The sequence below is a fragment of the Chenopodium album genome, chromosome 7, assembly GCF_948465745.1.
Source record: "Chenopodium album chromosome 7, dcCheAlbu1.1, whole genome shotgun sequence".
Classification (NCBI taxonomy): domain Eukaryota; kingdom Viridiplantae; phylum Streptophyta; class Magnoliopsida; order Caryophyllales; family Amaranthaceae; genus Chenopodium; species Chenopodium album.
Genome location: NC_137840.1, coordinates 56,345,287 through 56,358,958, shown reverse-complemented (window position 1 = coordinate 56,358,958; position 13,672 = coordinate 56,345,287). Strand labels below are relative to the sequence as shown.

Genomic DNA, 13,672 nt, shown 5'->3' with positions numbered 1-13,672 from the left:
GACTTGCCTTATTTAGATCTCGATAGTCGACACACATCCTTACCCTTCCGTCTTTCTTTGGAACTGGGACAACGTTGGCGACCCATTCGGGGTATTTGGATACCTTGATGAAACCTGCAGTTATTTGTTTTTGAACTTCTTCTTTTATTTTAAGAGCTACGTCAGGTTTCATTCGACGTAACTTTTGTTTTACAGGTTTCATTCCTGGAATTAGTGGTATAGTGTGTTGAGCTATTTCTCTATTAAAGCCTGGCATATCTTCATATGACCAAGCAAATACATCGATGAATTCTTTAAGTAAGTTAATCAAATCGATGTACGATACAAGGCAATAAACACTATACTTTATTCTTTAAAAAAAAAAAAAAGCGAATAAAAACCCACTTCTCTGCCTAAAAGAGTAGTTTCACTCCAAACCCTTGAATTTCCATTGTTCTCACTTCTCAAGGTCGGTTCATTACCATAGTTGAAGGCCATTGTTTCTCATGGTGTTGCCACGCACTATCGTTCTATTTGCAAGGTCGTCATCCCCACCTCCGTTGTATAGAGCGATTATGAATGGGTGTTTCGTTCAATCGTTTCTCCTTTTGCGTGTTTGTTGTACGAAGCGACCTGCGACCACGACCAATGTTGTCTTTCGGCGCAACTCACCACCCTCTACCCTCGTTGTTTTGATATGGAATTGTCTTGGCTCTCATTTGTTGAATCTATGCAATATCCCTTGAAAAGGTTTCCCCACTTTCTCTTTCTTAGGGTTTCTTTTTTTTGTCAAATATCCATCTAATTGTTCTTATTGATTTCAGTTTTGTTGGTAAGTTCAAGATCGTAAAGTAGGAGATCTATCCGATGGTGATATGCAGAGGTTTATTGTGAATTGTGATTGCAATTGTGATTATGCAGATTGTTTGATGAAGAAATCGTAATCATTTAAAGCTGAATTCAACGAAGAAATTAAGCAATTCAAGCTTAAGAGAGATGCAGGTTCGATAATATTAACATTGATCGGTTAATTAGATTGATTAGCATAATTGCTACTATTATTACTCTTTTAACTTGCTCCAATTTTTGACTTTTTTTTTGTTTAAAGTTTTGATTAATGGTGGATCAGTGAATATTGCATTGTTGATTTTGATGTAATTTGTTCTCAAAGTGGCCTGGTAAAATTGGTGAACCCCACTGTGATCATACACTAGCTTTTTGTATGTGAAAATGGGAAAATACACTATTTACATGGTGCAAAATAGTGTTCATGGATTTTTGTATGTGAAAATGGGAAAATACTGTTTCTGCCATGTTTAATAGTGGTAAGAAAAATTAGATCGAGGGAAAGATAGATTCAATTGAGGAATTAATAAGTTCAAAATGCAAGTAGTAAGCTATGGAGGAAGAGGCAGAAGAGACATGTTGCTGAATCACTTGCTGTGGCTTTTTGTTGTTGATATTAAGTTTTTTTGTTACAAGAATTAAGCCTTGTTTTTGAATTGTTTTCAATTGTGTATAGGAGGATGATGAGCAGTTCAAGAAACTCAGTCAAAGAAGTTGATGAATGAAGGGGCTAAAGAAGTTATCAAGAATGTGTTGGATTCACTTTTTATAAAATAAGACAGTTGTTGGTTATGGTTGCTTGTAAATTATTTATATAAGCTCATATATACAGTACTTGTAAATTGTGTAAACAATTTTCTTGTATACTTGTAAATTTTAATAATAAGTTTATATATAATTTATTCTTATCATAATTTACTATTTATTCGCCATTTTAGTACAGTAATTATAAAATAATAAATAAATCATCAAAATTTATATTATTTAAAAAAAAAAGGTTAAAAGAGACATGTTGTCTTTCAAAGCAGGTCTCTTTGATGGCGTCAAAGAGACCTGTTATGTTCACTAACTGGTCTCTTTCCCTTCATGAATATAAAAGGTAATTACATGTGTAGGGAATAGTTTCAAGCCTTTAAAATCCCACTAGCTTGAACCCCACTGTGATCATACACTAAAGTACGGTGGCGTCCAAAAGGGAAGAAGATAGAGCAAAAGAGTCGCCAACAAGTTTTTAAGGAACTTGTAAACCGTTCACGAGGTGAAGGTTACACCCCTTAACGATCCAAGAGATCGTCAACTCCATAAGGTCATGAACCAAATAAGGGTTCGGGGATGAAGGTACAGATCCAACCTAAAAGAGATTGAACCTGCCCTAATAATAGGCCTCTACTTTATTCTGCTCGTATTCATGTGCGCTTTCTGACTAACATACAATCAATAGGATTAACCCTAAACCTGTTTAATCTATGTTGGTTGAATTTAATGCACAAATAAACTATTATTGGCGATCACTTGAATTATAATCATATTAACCCTAAACAAGATTATTAATTATCTTATTAAGCGTGATTACAAGTACCAATTCCCTTTAACCATGCATAAAAGGTGATCAAGCAATAACAATATAAAATAATATGTATCAAGCAACATAATAAATAATCAACATCATTAATAATAATAATATCAATCATAATCATAATCATATTAAAGCATAGCAAGATCCTAGGCATGATACTAACAAGATTAATAACAAACCCTAGCATGTCACTAAGCATTAAAAATCAAATCTTTAACCCTAACATGATACTAACATGAATTAATATTAGGAAGAAAATAAAAGGCATCATAACAATCATATTTGATATTAAAAATACCCTAGACATGATACTAGGAATATCATAATAACAATATAAACATGATATCTACATCATAATATCAATTAAAACAATTAAAGTACTTACTTGGATTCCTCGTACCTCTTTCTAATAACAAAATACACACGTTAGTAGCTTCAAGGAAAATAATAAACAAAACAACTAATTAAATAATTGAAAGAGAGATTTGGGACCAAACCCTCAGAAATTAAAACCTTTCACGTCTAGGGCGAAGGCAACTTCGAATATGGCTAGGTGTATCAAGATCTTGTGAATGCGGAATTTTGTATGAAAAAGCAAGAAAGAAAGAATGCTAAAAAATTAATGTTATTGAGAATTGATGAAAGAAAGATGATGAATAAAGAGAATTGGATGAATGAGATGAATGAAAAAGAATAAGGAGAATTGGTGAATGTTGGTGATTGTTGATTATAGATTGTAGATTGTAGATTGTAGATGAATAAAAACGGAGTTTTCTGATACGATATTTATAAAGAAAATCGGCCAAAAAAGATAATTTATCAAAACAGAGCCTGAAGATCACAGAAACACATTGGCGCCAGCCCTGGCTCATTGGCGCCAAGACCAGTGGCTAGCGCCAGACGCCAATGGCTAGCGTCTGGCGCCAATCCTGGTTCCAAGCGCCAAGGCCTGGGGTTGGACGCCAAACCGGCCTTTAACACGTTTTCGAAAAACTGATAATTTTACCGTACTGGAAGATAAAATAATATAATTTCAGTCGAAAATGCTATTTGATCTAATTAAAACTCTAAAGAATCCTAATTGAATTAAGAATGATAAGACCTTCTAGAATGTTCTAGAAGACCAAAACCATTCCTAATTACATTAGGAATGATAAATCATATTAAACCCTCCCCTAGATCATTGGGCCGTACTTAAAACTCAAACCGGGCCCAGTTTAGTAAATTGGCCATAACTTCCTCAATATTCATCGGAATTGGGCTTATAATATATCGTTGGAAAGGTCTTTGCAAGCCCCATCCAACTACACCATTATTGGACCCATATAATGGACCAACCAAACTGGATCGGCTGTTTTCTTAGAATAAAGTTTTCAAAAACAGAGAGAAGAGAAAAGAAAAGAAATAAAACTTTCCGCAACACTAGACCTTTCCACACTTTCATTTCATTCGATTATAATTCGACGTGAAAGGCACTCATCACTGGGTTTGGTTTTGGGGAGACACAAATGGGTGTCTACAGAAGCCCCCACTTTGACTGAGTTTGGAGAAACGCAAGTTTCGAAAACGAAAGTCAAAGTATCGATAGGGACGGAGAATGATTCAGAACGTTCTGCGATCCTAAATCAATCTTGTAACGTCGATACCTGCAAAACAAGCATTAGTTAAATAGATAAAAGAGTTAAGAAACGCGTATCTTGCACCGTCGAGCACACGTCTCTGAAAGTAACCGATTGTTGCTGCTGCTGTTTTGATGACCTCCTGCAAGCTAGAGAATGTCATCCCGCTTGAAAACCGCTACGCCTTGTAACTGCTTCCAAATTAGAAGATTGCTTCGCCTGAAACTATCCTCTCCGCTGTGATAATATTCCACGTCCAAGGGAATATCATCGAAAATTATTTCTCTTGAAATAATTCTCATCCGCATTATGATCACATTCCATGCCTTAGGAAATATGATCGAAGACAATTTCGCCCGAAATTACCTTCAGTTGTTTGTGACAACTTTCCACAAGCTAGGGAATGATGTCGAAGACATCTTCTCTTGAAGTCATCCTCATTTGATGCGATAATCTCCCAAAGGAAAATACCGAAGATCCACGCCCGTCGATCTTTAAAAGTTCGCCTGAACTTTGCTTTTTGCTATGCCTGTACGTCGGCGCTCTTTGCTCTTGAACCTATATGTCGGTGCCTTTTTGCTAATGAACCTGTATGTCGGTGCCTTTTGCTAATGAACCTGTATGTCGGTGCCTTTTGCTAATGAGCCAATGCTTAGGCGCTTTAAGCTTAGTGAGACGATCTTTTCATCAGGTCGATCACTTCATGTAATCAAGCCGATTACCTAATCATGTCAAATTGCTCAGAGGGGCTAACTGGCGTACCAAGGAACCCGAAATATATTGCAGAAGGCTAGCACAACCCCAGAAGGTGGCTGGCTGCTTTGGCGTCGCTGAAAATCGATCAGCGCCAGTTTTTCGAATTAGCGCCATGCGCTGAAACTGGCGTCTGGCGCCAAGCACATAATGTGACGCCAATTCCTAGGGACTGGCGCCAGCACGGGAATCACATTAAATTCCCGTTTCAGTTCATTTCGTGCTCTGGTTTGTTGCGAACGCTGCTCGAAAGAAGTCGAAACTTCAATTGATCGTTGCTCATTCGTTTCTCAACCGAATTCGCTCAAATTTGTTGCAAATCAAAGCTCTTTTCATCCATATTCCCGATCTATGTAAGTTTCCTTCCAACTCACACCGGTTTTTATGAATTATTGGCATGTTCATTCACGAATTTCATGAAAATTCTAAACTTATAATGCTCAATTTGCTCTATTTATCAAGTTTTATGCCATGAAATTGCTTGTTTATGTTTGTATATTGCCTTGGGAGTAATTTGAGACTTGTTTGACTCAATTTGGCGAAGAAATGAGCAATCCGCCATTGTTGGACCTCCTAAGGTCGTGAAAAACAATGTGGCTCGTTCTTGATGTTTTTGCTAGCAATTCTTGTTCAATTTGTCATAATAATCACCATAGTGTTACAAGAAATTGTTTGATTGCTTGAAAAATGCTTATCATGCTCAATTCGAATTTGCGCTCTGTTTTAGTACTACGTACTCTGTTTTTTTTTGCGAACATAGTATCATGCGGCTAGGCAAACCTTTAGATACTATAGAACCTTGATTTATGATGATTCTGCACAATGTAGCATGGCTAGACAACGAGGCTCCGGTTCACGGTCCCGAAACACTAGACGGGAGCAAGAGCCCGTGGAGGACGACACTACACCGTCTACTTCGCTTGGTCAGTTCCCAGAGTGGGATGAGCAAACCTTGTTCTTTGCCTCTGTCCACCACATTTCTGAGAGGGTGAGACGGGGATCCGAGCCGGGAAGGACACGACATCACAGCTCTGGCTGCGATGGTCTCGGTGATTTGTATAGGATGCATATCGCCAGAGATCGGGAGACGAGACTCCTATGGGAGTCTTGCGGGTTGGTTTCCCTTTTTGAGACCTCCGAGGCTATGGTCGCCTCCAGCGGGGGTCATCACGTAGTACGCGCTTTGGTGGAGTTCTTTTGGGATACCACCAACACATTTCATTTTCCATGGGGTGAGATGACGGTCACTCCTACAGACTTCAGTCTTATCACAGGACTGGAGTTCTCTTCTGTGCCGCTGCCATTCGACGGCAGTATCGACGTCTTTTCTCCAGAGGTCGAGGAACTACTGGGGCCGATTGCTGTTCGGGCCCGAGCTGAGGTCGAGACGACTCAGTTTAGTGCTAGAGGGATTCGCCGCTCGACGCTGGCAGCGGCTCTTGATGACGATGCGACCACCCGAGAGCAGCGGGTGCGCATTTTCGTGCTGATGTTATTGTTAGGGACATTCTCCCCTGATAGGGGTAGTAGGGCATTGCTTTACTATCTTCCTGCTGTTCGCGATCTCCGGCGGATCGGGACTTATGACTGGGCCAGCTTGGCCTATACTGACTTCGTTCGCGCACTGAGGGACTCGTGTCGCCACCGGTCTCTTAGGACGAATGTCGCTTTGTCCGCTTTCTGGAAAGTTGTAGAGGTAAACATTATTCCCTATAAAATTTGGCCCTATATGTTTAATTAGCATTTACTCATGCTTTAGCCTTTTGTAGATCTGGTTCTATGAATACTTTCCTTCCATTGCGCCGGCGAGACCATCGCCGAGGGGGTATCCGGTGAGCGCCTCTTGGGGCGGCCACCATGTGGACCTGTCTACTGCACGTGTCCGGAGTCGGATCATCTCGGTATGATTTTTGGTGCTTATCTTGCTCTTCTGCGATGTTTTATACATGTTCTTACCTGATTGGTATTTTTATAGGGACCTGAGGTAGTATACCGGCCATGGGGTGGTTGGACAGTCCCTGGATTAGCCGCACAGTACTCTGCTGAGCGCCGTTACTTTCTGGGGACTTACGGAGCAGTTGCGTGTTTAGGAGAGAGAGTTGCTAGACAGCACTCTTCCGATGTCTTTGTCGTTCCTGCTCCTCCACCACGTCACATGTTCGACGAGAGAGAGTTGTCGAGCATGGCTGAGGAGCCTAGTTCTCTTTGGCGGTCCCATGTGATCCTTGGGCGGAGTTATGCTGAGGAGCTACTTCCTTTGTTAGCTCCAGCCCCCGTTCCGGCCGAGGATGTGAGGGTAAGATTCTTGACTATTGTTTTTCGCTGAGTAGCCCCCAAGTAATACCTTACTGATTTCTTTTTCTGTTTTATCAGGATGGTCCCACTGAGTTTGTACCACCCCGTATGTCCATCCACTACCAGGGGATGTACGGGCCGATCGAGGAGATGATTTCTCCGGCTCCTGAGGGTGAGCGCTTCGTGGAGCGGTCGATTCCTCGTCATCAGACCAGAGTAAGTCTAGCTCTAATCCAGAATCTTGTATTTAGTTATCATGCATTTTTACTGACTTAACTTTCCTTGACAGTTCTCACGCGAGGTGGTTTCGGCTATGGCACGATGCATAGATGCCTTCCGGAGCCAACTCGTCCGGATGAGGAACGCAGCTACCTGTCGTCGAGACGACGCTGTCCGAGAGGTAACTTTTCTTTACTTATTGTTTCTGCACTATGCTTCAATTTTCACCTTGTTTCCGATTTATTTCTTTTTGCAGGGTCAGCCGATTGCTTCTTACACCCGTACGAGGCCTGAGGGGCGAAGAGAGCCGGCGAGGTCTAGCTCGAGACGTCGCCGCACTTCGTCATGAGGTAGAGGTGGTCGTTCCGAGGCTGCTCGAGCCGACGTTGCTGAGGGCTCAGGGTCTTCTTCTGATGAGGTTCCGGCTGCACCGTTAGGAGAGGCTACCTCGGCTTTCAGAGGTGGTGGGATGTACGAGGTTGGCTCGTCATCGCAGCAGCCTCCGCGGTCTCAGCCTCAGGTTGGCCTTGATTGGAGCGGTCCTGTTTTGAGTTTCCCTCCTCCTACGGAGACTGGAACTGGTGCTGAGGCTGGAGCTGGTGGAGAGGTGACTCCTCGGACGGCGCAGTTTTATGGCATGATGGGCCTACGTCCTCTGGCGCCGTAGTTTATTTCTGTATATGCATTTTATTTTGACTTTTTATAGAACTTTGCCTTTGACTTGTTATTTAGACACTTTATTCTGTAAATCTATTATTATGTATTATTATTATGTTAGTGTATGTTAGTGTGTGCAAATGTGATAACAATTTTGCGCAAAAATTCTGTCATTTTTATTATTGATGGAATTGATGGAGGGTATTATCCGACTCTCTCCCCCAAAAGGAAAAAATAAAAAGGAAAAATAAAATGGAGAGAAAGGCTGATTTTTGAATAAAAAATCCAAAAAAAAAGAATAAACAATTAACTAAACATAATTGCTATATTTAATTAATTAAGAAAAGGATAGAAAGATATTTAGAAGAAATTGAAACGGGGCCATAAAGTCATTAACCGACTCCAATTTAATATCAAAACGCAAACTGAGCACGCGCGGCTGTCCTGCTAACTTGGCGTCAGCCTGTGGCGCGTGGCGCTAGGCGCTATTGCTAGCGTGTGGCGCCAAGAGCAGATGGGTGACGCCAATTTCGGGTGTGTGACGCCAATTGACGCTGACTACGTATACCAGTCAGGTTGAAATTCCTCGCAATTTGTGCATAAATATCCCCCTGCTCAGTCGATTATTCACATAATTCCAACGAAAAAATTATTCTTCTCTTTAGAAAAAATAGTAATCATGTCTTTAGCCACTAAAACCTTCACCCAATATTCTCATGAGTGGTGTCGATCTCTCAATGCTAGAGAAAGAAAAGAATTGGATTTATTTCACTTGGGGGGAATATATGGCATTAAAGGGGTAGATCTAGACATAGACTTCATTCATACCGCTATAGAATATTGGAACATTGACACACATTGTTTCAGAATAGGGTATGATGAAATTAGCCCTTTGCCAGAGGAATTTGGTGCTATTTTAGGCTTCCCTGCAATAGACCTGGTAGTGATTCCTAGAGTAGATGCATATTACTATAAGGATTTTGAGCGCTTCTTTAATTTGAAGGAAAGGGATTTATCAAGGATAGTGAATGGCAACGTGGTGAACTTAAAGGAATTCGCACGCTATTATTTTGATAAACCGCTTTCTGAATCTCTTCACATATATAGAAGAAGGGCGTTCTTATTCTGCATGCTTAATCAATATTGTCTTAGTAGTGGTAAAATTAATGAGGGTCGATCAATTATAACCACTGTGCTAGAACAAATCGAATCAGGGAGAAATCCGATGCCTTTAATAGTTGGAGAGACTATGATTGGTCTAGATGAGTTGAAAAGGGACCCAAAAGCACCTCTTCGCGGTTCTCCAATTTTATTACAGGTAGAAAAATAATATTTTTAATTACAGAAATTAAAAAAATATATTTTTGTATTGTAATATTGATTTATTTGCATTAAATTTTTTTTTTTTTTTCAGATGTGGCTAATGGAAAGGCTAGGATTAATTAGCCCTCCGGACGACATTGAAAGTTATACGCCCACTTGCTTTGTAAGAAGAAAGAAGCGCATCCCTAAAATTGGGAGCCATGGGTGGAAGAAAGTCTTTGAATCACATGACTTTGCTATCAAGTGGGTCATCCCATGGTGGAAAATAAAAAGGATGGTTGGTGTTAACAAGCAACCTTTCTGCCGTCTTCCAAGCTTGTCTCTCATGACATATTATTATCCCTGCAGAGTAAAGAGACAATATGGCTTGCTTCAAAATATTCCTTCCGGGGATCTTCGTCCTCCCTATGAGTATCCCATATCTCAAGAGGTAGATAAATTTGACACGTACTGGGGCGCTAGACCTTTATGGGAAGTGATTACCCAAAAGGTTCCCCCTTCTTTGCCTAATGATGTAAAGAAGTGGTTGCTGAAGAAGTCTTCAATTGATCAGGGTAGGACTGATGTGAAGAATCGTCTAGGGGACAGGGTGACACCGGCCAAGGAACGCTTAGGTGCAAGAATTGAGTTCAAGACACCTATAATGCCTAAGAAGAAGAATTCTACTAAAGACAAGGGGAAAAGGAAAGCTACAACTACAGACAAAAAGGTTTGGGTGGAAAAGAAGCATGGGGTGCTAGCGGAAGGGGAAACAATCCATTCTAAGATTGAATGTAGGTCCTCTAAAGGATGCCTACTAGCCAAAGTAATGGATGAAGAGGAGGAGGCAGAAAAGAATTGGAAAAGAGCAAAGAAGGAGAAGAAAGATTAGAACATTGCTTAACTTTTGATTTATTAGATTCTTAGTTTTTATTTAAAGTTAATTTATTTCAGCTTTATTTAAATTCCATTAACAATGCAATTTTATTTTATTAATGAAATTTCAGCTTTCAATTAAATTGTTTCTTTAAATTTGTTTTATTAAAGCAATGAAAAACCGAAATTGATTTTCCAGAAATTCTTCGAGTACGGAAGTCGAAAATTTTCCGAAAAACACCGAAATTCGCCCAGATTTTATTACTGAATTGGCGTCAATAATTGCAAATTGGCGCCGGATATTGATGTCTGGCGCCAGGCGCCAATACTGTCGTCTGGCGCTAATGGCCTTTTTCTGGCGCCAGGCTCTGTTCTGCGACGCCAGTTGCTTTTCCGACTTTTGTTGACTTTTTGTTGATTCTGGAATGCGGAGATGTCGAAAAATAACGTGGCCGCACCCGTAATGGGTTGCCTACGTATCCTTCCCTAAGGAATCAGGCCGAACGTAGCTCTCTTGAGTGTCCTACTCAAGTAATTATGGGTAGTATTTTTTTAAGTTGGTCAAGATTGGTCATGTTTGAGAATTCATTGCCATCCCTGTCAGTTAATTTTGCTGCACCACCTGACAGGATTGTTTTGACAATGTAGGGGCCAGACCAATTAGGTCTAAACTTTCCCCTTGGATCTAAAACATTTTTCCTTAGTGCCTTTAATACCAAATCTCCTATTTTGATATTTCTTGTCTTGACCTTCTTATTAAAATGTCTAGCCATACGAGTTTGAAAACACTGAGTGTGATGTAGAGCTTCTAGTCGTTTTTCGTCGAGTAGGATCAATTCTTCATATCGTGCCCTAGTCCATTCGACTTCATCGAGTTTACTTTCTAGCGCAATACGTAGAGATGGTATTTCTAGTTCGACAGGTTGTACGGCATCCATCCATATACCAAAGAAAATGGTGTATTTCCTGTTGACGTACGGATTGACGTGCGATAACCCCACAATGCAAAGTGAAGCTTGTCAGGCCAATCCTTGTAATTTTCTGTCATTTTCTCGATGATAGTCTTTAAATTTTTATTAGCTGCCTCGACTGCTCCGTTTTCTTGAGGTCTATAAGGGGACGAATGATGATGTTGGATACCATATTTATGTAGCAATTCTTCACATTCGGCTTGAAAGTGAGTTCCATTGTCACTTATCATTTCATGTGGGACTCCATATCGACAAATGATATTTCTCTCGATAAAAAGTGCTACATGTTTTGCGGTGAGTTTAGCATATGATTGTGCTTCAACCCACTTCGTAAAGTAATCAATCGCTACTAGAATAAATTCATGGCCTCCTGTCCCTGGAGGAACGATCCTTCCAATTATGTCAATTCCCCATGTAGAGAATGGCCATGGTGATGTGTAGGTGTAGAGCAAAGATGGTGGAACGTGTTGTAAATTGGCATAAATTTGACACTTAGGGCATCTTTTTACATATTGATGACAATCCCTATTCATGGTAGTCTAATAATACCCCTCTCGCATTATTTTCTGGACTAACATTTTGCCATTTATATGAGTTCCACAGATTCCTTCGTGGACCATTCTCATTATTCTTTGTGCATCCACCTTCCCTACGCATAGGAGAGCTCGACCTTTAGGTACCCTTTTATGTAGCTCATTGTCTATGAGTACATATTGAGAAGCCAAAAGTCTCAAGGCTCGTTTTGCTCTTTTGTCAGCATGAGGAGGGTATTCTCCATTGGTGACATAGTTGAGAATGTCTGTGTACCATGGTTCTTCTTCTCGTTCTTCATCTTCGTCTCGGACTGGGTTGTCGTCTTCTATAGCCTGTATATATGCTGGTTTGTGCCTTTTTTTGATAGTTAGAGGCATTTGCTCGATATCCGTGGGAATCCTAACCATTGAGGCTAGTCTTGTCAAGGCATCAGCGAATTGATTTTCTTCTCTAGGTAGATATGTGTATTCTACCTTCTCTAACTGATCGGTAAGAGTTTCCAGATAAGTTTGGTAAGGGGCTAGGCTTTCACTCCTAACTTTCCACCTTTTAGATATTTGATTGATGATTAGAGAGGAATCTCCGAATATCCTTAACTTCTTTACTCCCAATGCCAGGGCTGTTTCAAGGCCTACCACACATGCTTCATATTCAGCAGCATTGTTGGTAACGTCGAAATCAAGCTTTATTGAGATTGGGACGTGTTCTTCTTTAGGTGATACTAGTAGCACTCCGACACCACATCCCTTTTGGTTTGAGGCTCCGTCAAAGTACAAGGTCCAAGTATCATCTTCGGTGACCATCAAATCTTCATCTGAAAATTCACTGTCCTATATTGGTGTCGAATCTTCTATTGGAAAGTCTGCCAGAAAGTCTGACATCACGAATCCTTTAATAGCTTTTTGTGGCATAAACCGTACATCGAACTGGGCTAAGTTGACTATCCATCTTGAAATACGTCCATTGAGCGTTGATTTTTCGAACAAGTATTTGAGTGGATCCAATCGAGATACCACGAAAACGGTATGCACCAACATGTAATGTCTCAACTTAGTTGTGGCCCACACCAAGGCGAGGCACAATTTCTCGAGTGGTGTATAGCGTGTTTCGTATTCGAGCATCTTCTTACTTAAGTAATAGATTGCGTTCTCCTTGTTTCCTACCTCTTGTGCTAGCATGGCTCCCATTGTCTCTTTGGTAACCGTCAAATATAACCTAAGAGGTATTCCGGGAAGTGTTGGCGCTAATACGGGAGGATTTGCGAGATAGGCTTTGATCCGGTCAAAGGCTTTTTGACACTCGTCATCCCATATTACTGGTATATTCTTCTTGAGCTTTTTGAAGATTGGTTCACATATCGTTGTTAATTTTGATATGAACCTACTTATGTATTGTAACCGGCCAATGAATCCTCGAATCTGTTTCTCGGTCTTGGGCGGTGGCATTGACATGATTGCTTTAATCTTGGTTGGATCTATCTCTATTCCTCTAGAGCTTATGACGTATCCCAAGAGCTTGCCCGAGGTTACTCCAAAAGCGCATTTTGAGGGATTTAACCTCATATTATATTTTCTTAGCCTTTCGAAAAATTTCCTTAAGGCTACTTGATGGCCTGGACGGTCTTTTGATTTCACAATCATGTCGTCTACATATACCTCGACTTCTTTGTGCATCATGTCATGGAGCAAGGCAGTTGCTGCACGTTGGTAAGTAGCACCTGCGTTTTTCAACCCAAATGGCATTACCGTGTAACAGTAAGTGCCCCATGGTGTGATAAAAGTTGTTTTCTCCATGTCTTCTTCCGCCATGAGAATCTGATTGTACCCTGCGTATCCATCCATGAATGAGAGGAGCGCGTGATTTGCTGTGTTGTCTACCAGAATATCGATGTGTGGCAAAGGGAAGTCGTCCTTTGGACTTGCCTTATTTAGATCTCGATAGTCGACACACATCCTTACTCTTCCATCTTTCTTTGGTACTGGGACGACGTTAGCGACCCATTCGGGGTATTTGGATACCTTGATGAAACCTGCAGTTATTTGTTT

General features: G+C 40.6%; 1 long non-coding RNA gene across 1 annotated transcript; it reads left to right on the top strand.

The window, feature by feature from the left end:
• The first annotated feature begins 517 nt into the window (after positions 1–517).
• On the top strand, positions 518–1,580 carry LOC145637951 (uncharacterized). The gene is made up of 3 exons (XR_014114555.1): positions 518–729; positions 804–981; positions 1,502–1,580. It is a non-coding gene; the product is annotated as an uncharacterized LOC145637951 (long non-coding RNA).
• Positions 1,581–13,672: the final 12,092 nt, after the last annotated feature.